Source organism: Capsicum annuum, chromosome 3 (genome assembly GCF_002878395.1).
Source record: "Capsicum annuum cultivar UCD-10X-F1 chromosome 3, UCD10Xv1.1, whole genome shotgun sequence".
Classification (NCBI taxonomy): domain Eukaryota; kingdom Viridiplantae; phylum Streptophyta; class Magnoliopsida; order Solanales; family Solanaceae; genus Capsicum; species Capsicum annuum.
In genome coordinates, this window is record NC_061113.1 from 212,399,557 (window position 1) to 212,417,027 (window position 17,471).

Consider the following 17,471-nt stretch of genomic DNA (forward strand, 5'->3'; position numbering starts at 1 on the left):
ACCCTCTAGGTAATTTCCTCAATTTTCATGCATTTTTGGTGTTTTGAGCCTTCCCACAACAGCTACTGGTCATTCATCACTTACAAAAATTGTTGGTTCAATTAATGGTAAGTTTATTTGGGTTTTAAGCTCATTTCTCTATTTTGAAGCTATCTCTATTAAGAAATTGGTCTCGGATAAAAAACCTTAGTAAACAACCTCAAATAAGAATTTTGATAGTTCCATCATCTCTAAAACATTGATTTTGGGCTTACGGAGCCCTTGGTTCAGGTCCCAAGGCTTCCGTACTTATTTTAGGCTATTAGGTGGATTCTATAAAAAATAGTACTATAGTGTGGGCCCTAAATTTAGTCAAAATGATCTTAGATGAAAGTTTTGATGGTTTAATTGAGTTTGGAATACTGAATTTCGTATAGTAGCATAGTTTGTTTATGCTCACGGGGTTCTAAATGATCTCAAGCACCCAGTCGGTGTCCATTTAGACTTGGACAAATCTGGTGCAACCACTTAAGTGGACCTTTGATTGCTTAAGCATTAGTCGCTTTAGAGGCATTGGATTTATGGTTGAGCACCATTTAAGTGATCATTTTCCTCTTTAGAGAAAATTGCTTTAGCTGCCAGGGATCCACTTTAGCTATGCCTACATGCCTGTGCCTGATGCTTTAGCGGTCTTATGCCACTTAAAAGGACAAGTGGCCTCTTTAGTGGTACCTTTATATTGTTAAATCCCCCCCTTTCACCCAATTTTCTCCTAATTTTCTCAACTATTTCCCATCTTTTTTTGAGCTTGGGGAGAGGGAAAGCGTGGGGAATCATTCGTTGAAGCTAAGGTAAGTTAGTTTAACACTCCATGGTCATTTTCTATTTTTAACCCCATCAAATTCCATCCTTTTTCATTGTAAATCCTTACAAATTAGGTCCTTAAGCCCTTAGACCTTAGGGGCTAATTTGACCTCAATTTATGCACCATTTATCAAGTTCTGTACATACATGTCCTTTGAAGGACCTCGTGATGAATTCAATTTTAGATTTCATTTGCAGACCTTGAGGGCCCATTCTTGAACTGACCTTTTATATAGAACTATGGTTTCATTTTACTCCTATTGATGTGTAGATTATCATGTATATAGTATGGCGATGTTTCGAGATCGTGGACTAAAGACAAGCTATTTTTAGACGATGCAAGACTTTCAATTTTGACATCGAGGTAGGATTTAGTCTACTTTTTCTATGAGGTAGTGTATATCTATATTGCATTATAGGTAGGGATTATAGGATGTAATTATGATCAGAATATCATGATCTAGCTTAATTTAGGGAATTTGGGTAGAAGTGCAACTCGACCCTTAAGATGAATTACTTATTATGGCTATAAAATCCTTGCACCTAGGTTACAAGCATTTTGATCATATGTGATGCTAAGGACCCTTTAGTATAAGGTTTACTACTTGACTTAGTGGATTGAATCATATTCTTGGATTATAATTTTATTGTTATGCTAGTTATACACTATTGGGACCGAAGTCATGATTATGAGACCAGTTGGACTTCTGGTGAGTATTCTATCCTAATAAAGGACATGGATTTAGTCTATAGAAACATAGACATTTATGGATTTGTTTTTTGGATACTGGTGATGGCACGAATATTCTCAGTGCATTCATGCTCATTTAGTGATATGAATCCAACCAAAAACATGATTTTACTACTGTTTTATAAAAAAGCATTAATTCCCACTTTTCACTTATAAAACATACTTTTATAATGGGGAATTATACTACCTTATTTACTGATTTATAAGCTTTCAAACTAAAGATGATGTTTTAAAAATTTAATTGAGATTGATTTTTCTCGATGGTTTATCCACTCTTTTACCACTACTAAATACTTCGGTCATTAGAGATTCTGACCCCTTCTAATCTATTATGATGATTTAGTCCCAGAGTGGATCCTGAGAAATAGATTTATAGATCTTACACTCTTTTAGTCTCAATTCAACACCCACATATCTCTTCAATACTGGATAGAATAGAATGATGATGATGATTGGAAATCCAAGATCGAGACCAGGTAAGTGTATATGGAGATTCCAAAATCCCCTAGGGGCCCGTAATTTGTGAGCTGTCGTGCCAGAGAAGAGAGGTCATCATTAGTCTTGCCTTTGCAAGCTATTAAGATGAAGGAGATGAATACACTTGGTACGTTATGGTACTTGGATCAGATAGGGTACTATGGATCTACTTTATATTTATTCATTCATATGCAATGTCTATCACCAGTATATTATTTGGTGCTTATGTATATCAACCTTATAGGGGTTGCATAGTTATAGGCTATGATTGTTGTTTGTTGAATGCTGATCAGACCTTTTGAGCTTATGAAAGCTTGATTAGGTATTGGTTTTCCGAACTAGCCAGTTACTTTGTTATTGTTATTATGTTAGTTTGTGGCAGGTTGATTATGGATTGGTACCCAAGGATGTCTGTATGTTTCTAAGTCATTTACTTTATCATAACAAATTTCATTATGGACGGTGTATTGGTGGCTAGATAGTTTGACTAAAGGCCCTAATCATGCTAGCATTAGCTTTCCTACTTGGTTAAGATTCCCTGATAATGTTAGGTTGACCATCTTAGGTTATTCCCTTGAGTTAGTATTATATACTTATATATATATATATATATATATATATATATAGTTATACGTGGTGTTACCGTATATTCCTCTCTTTCCTTATTTATTTATATTGTATATGTATTTTTTGACCTTGTATACTTCTATGTAACATTTTTTCACTCCTCATTGGTTTATTGGTTGGTGATATATTGTATTACAATTTAGACCCTGATTACTATTTGATGGGATAGCTTACCCTTATTTCCTCCCTAGAATTTTCATGTTTAGCTCTTGGATAGTTTCCTGTAATTTATATTCCTTCTTTACATGTTATTTATGCTTGCATTATCTTTGAATCTCAGTCGTTCAATGCCTACTGAGTACCACGTCTTTGGTACTCATACTGCAGTTTTACAACGTGCATATCATAGTAACAATTCTTGTTGTTGTTGTATGCATTGTGCATAGTAGCTATGAATTAGAGATTAGGGGTGATTTCCTAATATTTGAAGTATCACTGCTCTCCCTCTTATGGACTAGATTGATCTCTATATTACATTTTGAGATAAGTTGTACTTATATTTACTTTGTGTTTCACTTCATAATTTTATTGTTTTTGGAGCTCTTGTACCAACTTCACTAGGTTTTAGGCTATATTTAATACATATATGTCTTTTTATCAGATTTATTCGGCTATTTGTTTCTATTTCTTTCGATGGTCATTACTAGTTGTTTTAAACTATGGATTAGCTTACATACTAGTGGGTTATAGTAGGTGACATCATAATCTGAGAAATGTGGTCGTGATAGTTAGTCACCAGATTCATATGAGCTACTGACGAGTAAGCAATGATCTTCTTAAGATCGATCTGCCTTAAAGTGGTCTAAAAGGTCACCCATCAGACCGGATTTTTGACACCTTAGTCCTTTTGGACATCAATTTAGTGGATCCACTCTAGTCAGTGTTTGTACCTTTGGAAAGGTACAAAGCACCTTTCCAACTGGGGTTACAGGTAGCACCTCATCTAGCTTAGATTGGGATATGTCTATTGATGGTAGCTCCACAGTCTATAGTTCAAATTCAGATATTTTAATGACCTTGTATTTAATTTGTTCAGCTATTATACCACTACACATTTATTACTAGCCGTTATAAGCTTGCGTGTCTTAGTTTCGTATCCAGGTTACCATGTTACATTAAGCATATTCATCGTGTCCAGTTTACCATGTTGTATTCAGTATATTCATCTTACATTAGATCATGCATATCTCACATGCTCATTATATTCAAAGTACTAACTTACTACTTTTCCTTGCGCTATATTGTCTTATAATATATATTTCGATGTTCAACACTCAACTCAAGGCTTTCATGACTCAACATTACCTCAGCAGTAGCATTTTGGTGAGTCCTCATTATTCAAGGACAAGTTATCAATATTTCTTTTCAATTTTATTTTAGTTTCCTATATTTGGAGTTAGTTGGGGGCTTGTCCCAACAACTCATCTTAGTAGAGGTTTACAGACAAATAGTATATATCTAGTTATGTTATGTTAACCAATTTTTAATTTTGATTCAAATATTGACACTTTGTTTTGTTTATTCTTATAATATTAAGACTTTTTGTTTCCACACAATGTTATATAGTTTTACGCAATAGTCTTAGTGTCATGTCAGGCCATGGGTTAGTTTGGAGTCACTTATGAATCTAAGCACCATGTCACATCAGGGAGTAGTCTCGAATTATGACGTATATCTTATTTTGGATTAGCCGATGGCCTTACCAGTACGCCATTATTTCTTGTGTACTTGTACTATATGTACTCTTCTTTTTGGTGAATGTAGATCATTTTCTAGTAACTGTTTCAAGACCTAAGTTATAGATCAAAATAACATTTGAACTCAAGCGTGAGCTATATCTTTTGAGCTATCATGAGTTCTTCACTTAGTTCCTTGTCTATTATTTTGCACTTGGATATTAAATCAATATTTTTTCACTATCTTATTTAATGAAAAACAACTAGTTTACCATATTTTGGATAAATGTTGGGTTTGATGGTTCTCCCACATGAGAGTTAGTGTGGGTACCACTCATGACGAGTTTGGGTCATGATAAAGTTGGTATCAGTGCCAAATTCATTGATCTTATTGTATCAAAATGGGTGTAGTAGAGTCTTATGGAATGATATTGAGACGTTTATACCTTTCTTCGAGTTGCTATGGGAAATTACGAAATTATCACTTGTTTTTTTCATGTTGTAACTTGATTCCAATTGCTATCTGGTGATCCAAATTAGTATCTAACCCTTTTTCATTCTCTTATCCGCAGATGGTGAGCACTAGAGTGAATAAAGCAAGAGCCACAGATTATAGCTGCTCATAGAATGGGTGAGGCCTTGAGGACTAAGATTTTCCCTCGCACTATGTTAGGTGTTGTTATGACTGGGAATAAACATGACATGCTGTCTAAGTTTCTGAAGATGAAACCTCTTACATGTGTTGGCTTTGAGACAAAACATGTATTTGAGATGATTGTTGATTGTCATGAAAGGCTGCCTAAAATGGGTATTATTGAGTGGTACGTTGTTAAGGTTGTTGCCTTTCAGCCACAAGGTGATGCAATGTAGTGGTGGAGTGCATATATAGAGTGTCAGTCACCAGCTTTTCCTACATCGACATGGGCTATAGAGTAGAATGCATTCAAACTCAAAGGTGAGCTACATCATCCAGACTATTAAAAGTTATTCACTTCGTTTCTGGTCCATTGTTTCAAACTTGGATATTTTTAACTATTTTTAGGTTGAACTCTTTCATTGACATTGTTGTGTTTTGGTATAATAACTTTCAAACTCTAGGGGATTATCTAGTCTTTGTTAATTCCGTATTTTTTTAGTTTAGAATATTAGTTTCCTTATCTTATTTAATGAAAATAAGCTAGTTTACCTTATTTTGGATAAGTATTGGGTTTGATGGTTCTCTCACCAGAGTTAGTGTGGGTACAACTCATGATAGATTTGGGTCATAAGAGGTAGTATATCAAATGAGGCCTCTCATTTACGATGCCAAGTTCAAACTAGAAGAGGAGACTACTCAAGAAGTGACTTGGATCTCTTTCCTAAACCTACTGCCTACCTTTTATGGGAAAGAGTCTCATTTTCCTATAACATTTGTTGTTTGTAATCCTATATACAAAGATATGGCTTCTATAACAAAACTTGCCCTAGTTGTGAGAAGGTTAAGGTCTTACTGGATTTAACTGCCAATTTACCAATATATATGGCGATAGAAGTTGTAAATAGCAAGACAAAGATAAGAAGGGTACAATCTATAAAGATCCAATACGATATGCTTTCTAAATATTGCCATACCTGCATGTTACAAGGTGATGAGGAAATTGAATGCAAGAAGTTGCACCCAAAGCTAAGGAGTCCTGTTCAAAAAGAGAAAAATAAAGAAGGTACGAACAACTAAGATCAACAACCAGTGTAGAAAAGGTATGTTAATGGGAACGGTATTACTTACAAAATTTATGCAACCCTACTCATAGCCCATAGGAGGTTTATAATTGAGAGAAACATAGAATGTTAATGTGTGCATATGATATAGAGGCAAATACTCCCAACAAAGATATCACAACTCTTAATCCTTTTGATATTTTACAATATGAAGGTGAGGCACACTACCAGAAATTACCCCTATGGCAATGGTTCTAAATTCATTGCAATAGGTATAAAAACCGTTGCCATAGAGCTAACGCAATGGTTTTACATGCGTTGCATATGTGGGCGTTGGGATAGGCCTATTGTAATGACATTTGCAACGGTTCATAAAACCGTTACAATAGGTAAATCTATTGCAACGGTTTTGTTCAAGTCCTATTACGATGGTTCAAATTATCTATTGCAACAGTTCTTAACCATTGCAACACAGTCTATTGCAACGGTTACTAACCGTTGCAATACAGTCTATTGCAGCGGTTTCTAATCGTTGCAATAGACTATATTGCAACAGTTGAGAGATGTTGCAATAGATGCTATTGCAACGGTGAAGAACCGTTGCAATAGATTCAATTGCAACAACAAAAAGGTGTTGCAATAGACTCAATTGCAACGACATAAGGGTGTTGCAATAGCCCTATTGCAACAATTATTGATCATTTGCAATGGTCTTTCACTACCTATTGCAACGGTTTTTGACACCTATTGCAACGATGTTTGAATCTTTTACAATATTTTTCCACCTATTATTATAGCTAGTTTAAATACTAATATATATATATAGAGAGAGAGAATTATATTAATACACAATTATATATACACATCACAAAAAAATCTTTCATTAATAACTCAAATTAAAATATCCAATAAACTAGTAATCTAAATCCAAAAGCAAAATATTAAAGTCAAACGGTCATTAGTTTTCCTATAAAGTATCAAGTTCAAGTGGCGATAAGTTTCACAAAATTCAATATAAAAAAGATCGATAATAAAATATCTATCAATAATTCAAAAATTTTCTCAATTAAGGTCAATTTCTTCATCACTTTCTTCATCTCCTCCTTCATTTTGAACATCTATAAAAAGAGAAAAAATAATCTCAATTAGTACTTAAATGACAACATATTTAATTTTCAATTAGAACATAAAAGAACACCTATAAATAGAGCATAAACTCGAAAAATGCTACCAAATCTTGGTTGATTCATACTTGAATTTTTCTTTATTTAAAATGATAGAGAAAAGGACAATCTATTTCAAGAGTTGTTGAGGAAACCTTGATATACAATGACTGGCTAGCATTACTTTGGATTCAAGGCCCTTCTACACCTAAGTGAGATCAATGATTATGCCCAGTTTCACCAAAAAATGAAAAACTCCAGAAATGTGCCATTCCATGACTATGTAAGGTAATCAGTCCAATCTCAGCTTTAACAGGTTTTCATGGTTCTTCCAAAATTATAAGTGTCATTCGATGTATCTCCAGAAACGTTAACTGTAATGCATAAGTTACATTCTTTAAGCATTTAGATGTCAGTACTTAAATATTATTTTCTAATGTAAATTTTATTCTTTTCTAATGTAATTTTTTTTCTTTCTTTTCTTTCCACAACTTTTGTAATTAAAACACAGGAGGAAAACTATGAGCACGCATCTGGAAGAAAATAAAAAGGATAACTTCTCAATGACTCCTTATAGGCTTATACATCTGGGAATTGAAGAACGTCTCCTCCTTACTGCCTACAACGAGAAAGAAATGTCTTCGACACTCAGATAAAAGATGCAATCAAATTACACAGCCATACAGATAAACAATATGCAGGAAGATGATCCAACACTAAGTCCTGATATGCATACTCAAAACAATATATCTAATAGAGATAAAGAGAAATATGATTGGTTGGGAGAATTCATTAGTAAACTCCTGCAGCTTGGGTCTTTAACGTGTAAATAGTAAGATTCACAAAAAGACGAATGATTTTTAAGCAATACAGCTATTATTGGGTAGATAATCAATAACACAAGGTGATGAAAAGTAATACTTGACAAGGGTAGATGTACTCTATATGAACAGAATTGAATTTCGAGAAGGCTGAATGCGACTAGCAATATCAAACTAGTTGTATAACATTTTTCTTCTACTATCAACAACAAAGAAGGATGTTCTATGGATGAAATGGGTCCACGAGGTGTATATGAAAACTAACAGAGACATTTGGAGCCCCACACCACCTCAAGACTCAGCTACTCAGCTGATACCAGAAGAAACTAAATTCTTTGAAGACTGAAATGATATAGCAGTACACAAACGGAGCATACAGGTTGATGAAAAATGGCATACACTAAGTTTCAAGTAGTTACATTTCTATGTTGGGTACCGTAACTAGATACAAGCGTCATTCCATGTATCTCCAGAAACATTAACTGTAATGCATAAGTTACATTCTTTAAGCATTTAGATGTCAGTAATTAAAAATTCTTTTCTAATGTAAATTTTATTCTTTTCTAATGTAAACTTTTTTCTTTCTTTTCTTTCCACAACTTCAGTAACTAAAACACAGGAGGAAAACTATGAGCACGCGTCTAGGAGAAAATAAAAAGGATGGCTTCTCAATGACTCCTTATAGGCTTATACATATATCAGCTACCTCTATTGTACTTCTTTTATTGTATATGTAAAGTAATGGTTCTGGACTTCATATTCATGACATCTGAGATCCATTTTTCAGTACTACTCCAAGCTTCATAAAGTTATTCAAATATCAGCTTGGAAGACAAAGAAACTAAGAGTAGTACTCCAAGAAGCAGAAACAGTTAGAACTACTAATATAGTTAGAACTATAACATACTGCATATTGTAAATGAAATATCAAATCCTGATTAATTATACGTATCTATAGTTTAATATCACAAGATTCGGAACTCTATTATACTCTCAGATTATGTACTATACTTTCGAAAATAAGGTTCTTTCACCTTACCTTTACCGTACTTGTATTTGCCATACATGAATGCCTAGTCTAAGAGGATAAAAAAGTTCTTTCATATACTAGTTCTGTACTGAAGATCATCCAATATATAAGAAGAAGCTAGCAACGGTAAGTGAAAATCAAGAAGAAGCTGAGTCGCTACCAAGCAGTCAAAAGGAGTACAGTGGTAGAAGAAAGGGCTTTGCATTTTAACAGTGGAGACTAGATCATAGTTACTGCACTTAACGTATATTTGATAGTGAAATCAAATAAAAACAAGAGTTACTCACATAGTCTAGAGAGACCGTCTCTTCTGAGCTAGTAGGGTGCTTGTTAACTTGCTATCACCAAGAAACCTAATGATTAACACAGAATTAGATCATTAAGACAATGTAACATAGGCTGAGTACATACTGAGAACATACTAATACTTTCAGCAGTATGCAGTTTTTTGTTTTTATAAATTGTTAACAATAAGGAAATAATAATTTGCAATAAGAAATATCAGCTTGGAAGATAGAGAACTAGGAGTAATACTCCAAGAAGTAGAAACAGTTGAGTACAAAAGAAAAATATTGAGAACCAATATTTTTTTCCATCAAGGGTTTAATCCTACGTTCTTTAATGTCCGTAACCCATCTGCAGTAGTTTTATTTAAAGTTGCGTGGAACTAACTGACCAAAACAAGAAAGGTCAAAACTGAAATTGACATGCCTCTTTTCCAATAACCTGCCAGAATATTTGGATAATAATACTTGCATATTTTACGTTTTAACTTCAGGACAAGTATACAGGTTGGACAAATGAGAAGCTCAATACATTTCTGGACCATCTTGAAGCATCATTTCTAAAGCAGTTACACATTTAGTGGCAGGTGCATTGATTTGAAACTTGGAAGGCTTCCTAATCATGTAGGTGTAAATATCTTCAAGTCCCCTATGCTTAGTGTCACTACTGCTGAGTGCATTGTTCACTATTGTTGATGATAAGTCCTGTTTTCACAATTGAGTGGAATCCACTCTTGCAGGGCAACTTTTGTTGAGGCTCCTTACATCATATAGATATGAATATGATCTTGCACTCAACTCAATTTAGGGCTTTCTCAATCAACACGACAACATGAATATAAGAATGATAACCTAATTAACACGACAAAAACATCAATGCTTCATATGCATACTTCAAGCCAATAGAAACTAAAGATAGTTTTACAATCAAAAGTTGAGGGGGGGGGGGGATTTTACCAATGAGACCACGATCTTCTTCAATGATTTAGTAGATTCATTTCAATCAGACTTTGCAAATTCTGCAAAATTATGCTATTTTAGAATAAATTTCTAAATGAAAATGACTAAAATGATACAAATAAGCATGAATATAAGATACGTATGCAATAGGAAATTAACACTTACAAAATATGAAAATAATGATGAGCATATATTCAAATGAATTTGTTTGTCTAATCACCAGTCACCATCCAATCCCAATCAGTATCATCAAACTCATCCTCCTCTTCTGATGTTTCTACAACTATAGCTTCTGAATGTTCTTCAGTAGATGGAATATCAACAACAACAATAGCTCCATCTTCTCTTGACCATCTAAAGTCACCCTCATCTAATCTAGTTAAGGGACCAATATCATCATTAGGCTTCATCCAAAATGGTTCACCTATATTAGGGCAATTCTCTTCCTCTAGATCATACAAATCTACGGGAACTTTATTCCTTGCATAATAAACATCTTTCTCAATTGGATCCGCAACATAAAAAATTTGATAAACTTGTGATGCCAACACAAAAGGATCATCTTTACAACATAACTTGTTGAAGTGTACCCGAGTCAACCCATACTCATCTACTTCATTCTGATACCAATCACACCTAAATAATACAACATTAAAACATCCATAGTAATCAATCTCAAGGATATCTTGAATAACTCCATAATAAACCACATCTCCATCTATGGGATTTTGGTCCCTGGTACAAGCAAAACTATCTGTTGTTGCTGATAAAGTCACTCCAAAATTTTGACTCTTACGTGGGGCATCCTGAGCTTTTGTATGAAATCCATATCCATTGATGAAATATGCAGTATATCTCTTTGCCACCGTATTGGGCCCCTTATCTAGCCATTTTAAATGACGAGATACTTCAACATTTTTAACTTTCTGCTCAAACCAACTACTGAATTCACGACTATGATTCATTGATCTTGCCCATACATTGGATCTACTATGATTACTCATTGAATTCTTATGTTCCCTACAATCAAGAATGGTGCAAATAAAGTTACTAGGCCTTTATAAATGGATGTTCATGTACCTTATAATAATCAAATACATGAAGTTTCATATGTAACTATCTTACTCGATGAACTTTTTCACTTCTTCATCTCCCATGTTAAAAAGGACATATCGATGTGCTTTATAACGTAACTTTGAATCCATTAAGAAAGTGCATTTTATTTTCTTCTCAGATCAAATTGGATGACCATTCTTTGTAAATATAGGTGACAAATTTTGAATGCATTCTTCATCTTCAGTTTGGTACCTACTAAATCTTGTCTTCACACCATCATGTACATATTTTGAACAAAAATTCAGGCACTCTTCAACCAAATAACCCTCTGCTATTGATGCTTCCAGACAAGATCGATTACAAACGAGCGCCTTAAGATTGCATAGGCTTCTCTCAATGAAATACATCCAACGAAGATGTATGGGACCCCCAAGCTTAATTTCATTCACCAAATGAACAGGCAAATTTAGTATTATATCAAAAAATGTTGGATGAAAAATCATTTCAAGGTTAGATGTAATTTCACCAATTTCAGATTCCAATTTCAAGATCACTCGGCCTAATCACCTTACTACATATAGATCTAAAGAAATTGCCCAACCTAATCATGTCAATGAAACATTCTTGGGAAAAACTTTTCTAACAGCAACCTGGAGCAAGTAATGCATTAGAAAATGAGCATCATGACTCTTGTACCCTGATATCTTCATCTCCTTTATATGCACACGATCTGGTATATTTGATACACACCCTTTAGGTAATTTTACCTGTTTTAAGAAACTGCAAAACAATCTTTTCTATTCTGATCTCATGGAAAAACAAGATTGAGCCAAGCTTACATTTTGATTACTATCTTCAACTAGTTATAGCTCTTTTCGTATTCCTATTTCTTGTAAGTCATATTGAGAATTTGCATGATCCTTTGACTTCCCATCTATCTCCAATAAAGTCCCAAGCAAAGCATCACATATATTTTTTTCTATGTGCATTGGATCAAGATTGTGCCTCAAATTCCTATCTGGCCAATACGACAATTCAAAAAAAATAGATCTTTTCTTCCAAGGACCCTTATTATCTTGAGACCTTTTCTTTTTTCCCTTTCCAAAAACATTGTTGAATTTACCCAGCTCTTCAAGAACTTCTATACCCAACAAAGGAGTAGGTGCAGGTCTATGTCCCTCCTTACCATCAAAGGATTTCTTATCTTTTCGCAATGGATGATCATGAGGCAAAATTCTCCGATGACCCAAATAACACATCTTACTACTATGTTTGAGATATCGGGAGCATGTGTCATAATTACAAGAAGGGCATGCCAATTTTTCCTTAGTGCTCCATCCTAAAAGCATTGCTAATGCTGGAAAATCACTAACTGTCCACATTAAGGTTGGAAGCATTTGAAATATTTGTTTGGTTTCAGCATCATATATTTTTATCCCAGGTTCCCATAGTTCATTTAGTTCATCAATTAGTGGTTGCAAATACACACCTATATCATTTCCTGGAGGTGATGGGCCTGGAATGATCATTAACAGCATAAGATACTCAATTTTCATGCAAATCCATGGTGATAAATTATAGTTCATCAACATAACAGTCCACGTGCTATGAGAAATGCTCATTGTTCGAAATGGATTGAAACCATCACTTGAGAGACCCAACCTGACATTACGAGGATCTCTAGAGAAGTCTGGATACAAGCAATCAAAATCCTTCTATGCTTGTCCATCAACGGGATGCCTTAGATTCCCATTATTCGGTCGTTCATTAGCATGCCATTTCATTGTAACGGCTGTTTCAGGACACATGAACATCCTCTAAAGCCTAGGCTTTAAGGGAAAGTATCATAAAACCTTTGCAGGAATTTTAGACCTTGCATTGGTTGAGACACCATCAACACTCTTCCATCTAGAAGACCTACATACACAGAGCAGTTCTCAGCTTTTTCATTGTACTTCTTGAATAACATGCAATCATTAGGGCATGCATGTATTTTTTCATAATCAAGATCCAAATCTCCTATCATATTTCTGGCCTTATTAAAAGACTCCGGTATCTGAGCAAAAGGAAATGCCTCATTTATCAACACTAAAAAATTTGAAAATGCTACATTACTCAACCTATGCAATGATTTAAACAAGAATAACCGAATGTTGAAGCTCAATTTACTAAAATTTTCACACCCTGGATATAATTGTTGCTTTCCATCCTCCAATAATTTAATAAATATCTTTGCATCTTGAGGTAATCCCTCTCTATCCCCTTCTTCATGCCCCAATTCAGCCTGTACATTTCTAAATGTATCGTGAAGTAGTCCATTAGTATCATCCCACATATTTGAACCTTCATCTTCATTGATTGGATGATGTGTCTTTCTCGAGGAAGCACTTTCTCCATGGAAAGTCCATTTGGTGTAACCAGCACAAAACTCTCTAGAAAGCAAGTGATCCTCCACCACATCTCTATAATGGCAATAATGATTCTTAAAGTCTCTACAAGGACATAATAACTCATTTCCATGAGATGCTTATTCAAATGCCTTCTCAAGAAAATCTTTCACTCCATGCAGAAACTCGTCAGACCATATTAAATAATTCATCCAACTTTTATCGTTAATGTCCATTATAATCCTACATAACATACCGAAATCACCAAAATTAAAATAAATTATGATCCACATATATATTAACAGTCCCACAATATCTCTATGGTTGTTTCACTAACCAGCGCAAGAAATGAAATTAAAGCATAAGATTCCAAGGATTAAACTGAAATACCTTTGGAAGGTAAATCATAGTAGTATATAGAACAAACACAGTATATTCCCACATAGTGGGGTCTGGGAAGGGTAGAGTGTATGCAGTCCATACCACTACCTCTAAAGAGGTAGAGAGGCTGTTTTTGATAGACCCCCGGTTCAAGATAAAACACAGTATACACAAGCATCAAAAGCATAAACCACGATCATCATAAATGTAAGATATAAATAGAAAAAAAAACATCAAATTATACCACAAGTCTAAAAAAATACGCATTTGGAAAAAAAAATCTAACGACATATGCAGGAAGAGTGAATGCTGGAGAAACTCGTTTCAAATAAGTTAAAACATATCCAAAAATAACAGACAAGAAGAAACCTCAAAACCTATAAGTAATAATTACAATTATAATTCAATCAAACTGCACACAAAATCATGGCACAGAATCAGTGCATCAAAATGAAGGTTTTCTTAAAAGTAGACAGTAATCAAGAATTGGGCTACACAGAATAGAAAATCGGGACATTTTGGAGACCCAAATACTAAGTTTCCTAATTCGATTCATTTCCATTATTAATGTATAACAGAAACAGAAAAACAAATCAAACCATAACAAAAATCTAACAATATGCATTGAAGAAAAAAAAATCTAACAACATATGCAGGAAACGTGGCCGCTGGAAATAACTGAAAAGGAAACCTATAAGTAACTATTACAACTATTAAATTCAGTAAAATTCAATCTAACAACAAATTGAGGAAGAGTGGCTATTGGAAATGACCGAAAGGAAACCTACAAGTAGAGGTTTCAACTTTAATTTAGTAAAATTCAATCTAAAAACATATGCAGGAAAAGTGACTGCTACTGCTGGAGAAAACCAGTCCGAGTAAGCAAAAATGACCTACAAGGAAAAACCTACAAGTAATAATTTTAATTGAAATAAAGCAAAATTAAATCTAACAACATATGCAGGAGGAGTAACTGCGGAAAATGACTGGTACGAAAAACCTAAATATAACGATTTTCAACTATGATTCAACAAAATTCAATCTAACAAGATATGCAGGAAGAGCGACGGCTGGAAATCACCAAAAAAGAAAAAACTAAAAGTAATGATTACACCTATAATTCAACAAAATTCAATCTAAAAAGGAAGAGTAACTACTGGAGAAAACCATTCTGAGTAAGCAAAAATGACCAACAACGAAACCTTAAAACCTACAAAATAATGATAACAACTATAGAATTTAGCAAAATCCAATCAAACCATACATAAAATTCAGAAAAATTCAATCTAACAACACGTGCAGGAAGAATAAATGATGGAAATGACTGAAAAGGAAACCTACGAGTGACGGTTTCAAATTTAATTAGCAATATTCAATCTAACACCATATACAGGAAGAGTGATTGCTGGAGAAAACCGTTCCCACTAAGGTAACATATATGAAAAATGACCAAAAAGGAACAACCTACAAATAATAATTTTAAACTACAATTCAGTAAAATTCAATCTAACAACATATAAAAGAAGAGCAACTGATGGAGAAACTATGCCGGATACACATACAAAAATGATCGAAACCTCAAATCCTAAAAGTAATGATTTTTCAACTATAATTCAGCAAAATTCAATCTAACAAGGGAGAGTGACTCCTGGAGAAAACCATTCCAGCCACATATACAAAAATGACCAAAAAGAAAACCTAAAAGTAACGATTTCCAACTCTGTAAAATTCAATCTAACATATACAGGCAGTGACATTTGGAGAAAATCATCCCGGGAACATATACCAAAATGACAAAAATAAAAAACATAAAACTAACAACTTTCAGCTATAATTCAGCAAAATTCAATCCAACAAGGAAGAGTGACTGCTAGGAGATAACCATTCCCGTTCCAAGCAAGAAAAAATGACCAATAGGGAAAACTTACAAATAACGATTCCAGCTAAAAAATTCAGCAAAATTCAATCGTCATTGCTAGAGAAAAGCATTTCGAGTAAACACAAATGACCAACAACAAGCAGCTTCACTAACTAGTAGAAAGAATAGTTCCAACTTCACTAGAATTGCACTAGTTGTCACTACCTATCCATATAAGGTAGAAAGCTTTTCAGAGAGTTAGATATCCAAAATATAGTGTTCAGATTCAATATATTGTTACTACATTATACATCCAAAAGAATTGGCATCTCCTTGCACTTAATTATGACAATCATTTGCTTCATCATTTTAATAATCTGCAGCAAGCCAAAGACATTTCCCAATTTTACAAAGAGTAGATACAGAAGTAGCCTAAAGATTTAGGCAAAGAGCCCTAGATGTATATTTTGATATGTTTTGTAGGATACCTTTCCCAGAAAGCACTGTGTGATTACATAGTTAAACTTTTTTCTTAGTTCTTTTGGGTTAATTTAACACTTTTACTACTATGCCTCAAACCAATTTAGATTAGCCATAAGCCATAAAAATGGAATATTTGGCATGAAAATGGTGTCTATTAAATGAATGTTCAAACCCAGTCTATTAAATGGATTCACAGAGATTTAATCATCCTTTTTTAGCATATGAAGAGAAATCTTACTATGAGGATTCAGTAACTAGATCTGTGGTCGGAGCTGAGGTCGGGAAAGAAAACGAAGTGATAATCGGAGCAGTTGTAGGCCATCGGAGTGACAATCAAAGTAGTGATTTGCTGTCGGAGTGACAATCGGAGTAACAGTGGGCCCGTTGGAGCGGCAATGGAAGAGTGGTAAGCAATCGGCGCAGTGGCAGTACTAGTAGTGAATGAGGTTTGTTGACTGATAAGAGTTGAGAGTGAATGTTAGATTTGTATTTTTTTTAATATTTATTATATATTTGTTAAATTTTTGGTGGATTTTATGGAAAAATAAGGAGGAAAAATAAAAACTGTTGCAATAGCTTTTTTTTTCAAAAATGTGTTGTAATAGGTGACTTTATGGCAACGGTTATCGAAACCATTGCTATAAGATACCCTATTGCAATGGTTATCCATCAATAGCAATGGTTATCAAACTACTGGAACAAATTTTTTTTGCAACGGTTCCAACCGTTGCAATAGACCATCTATCGCAATGCTTCTGGAATCGTTGCCTAAATATTCGTTGCAATAGGGGTAATTTCTAGTAGTGAGGGATATCCAAGCATAACATATTAGTACAAAAAATGATGTAGAGAATGCATGCGTTAATGAGTAGAACAAATAATACAATAGCAAGTCTTTAAATCATGACAACACAATAATAGAAATGGTAGAAAACATAAAAGAAAAGCTAAAAAAATATAGATGCAAGGAGAAAAG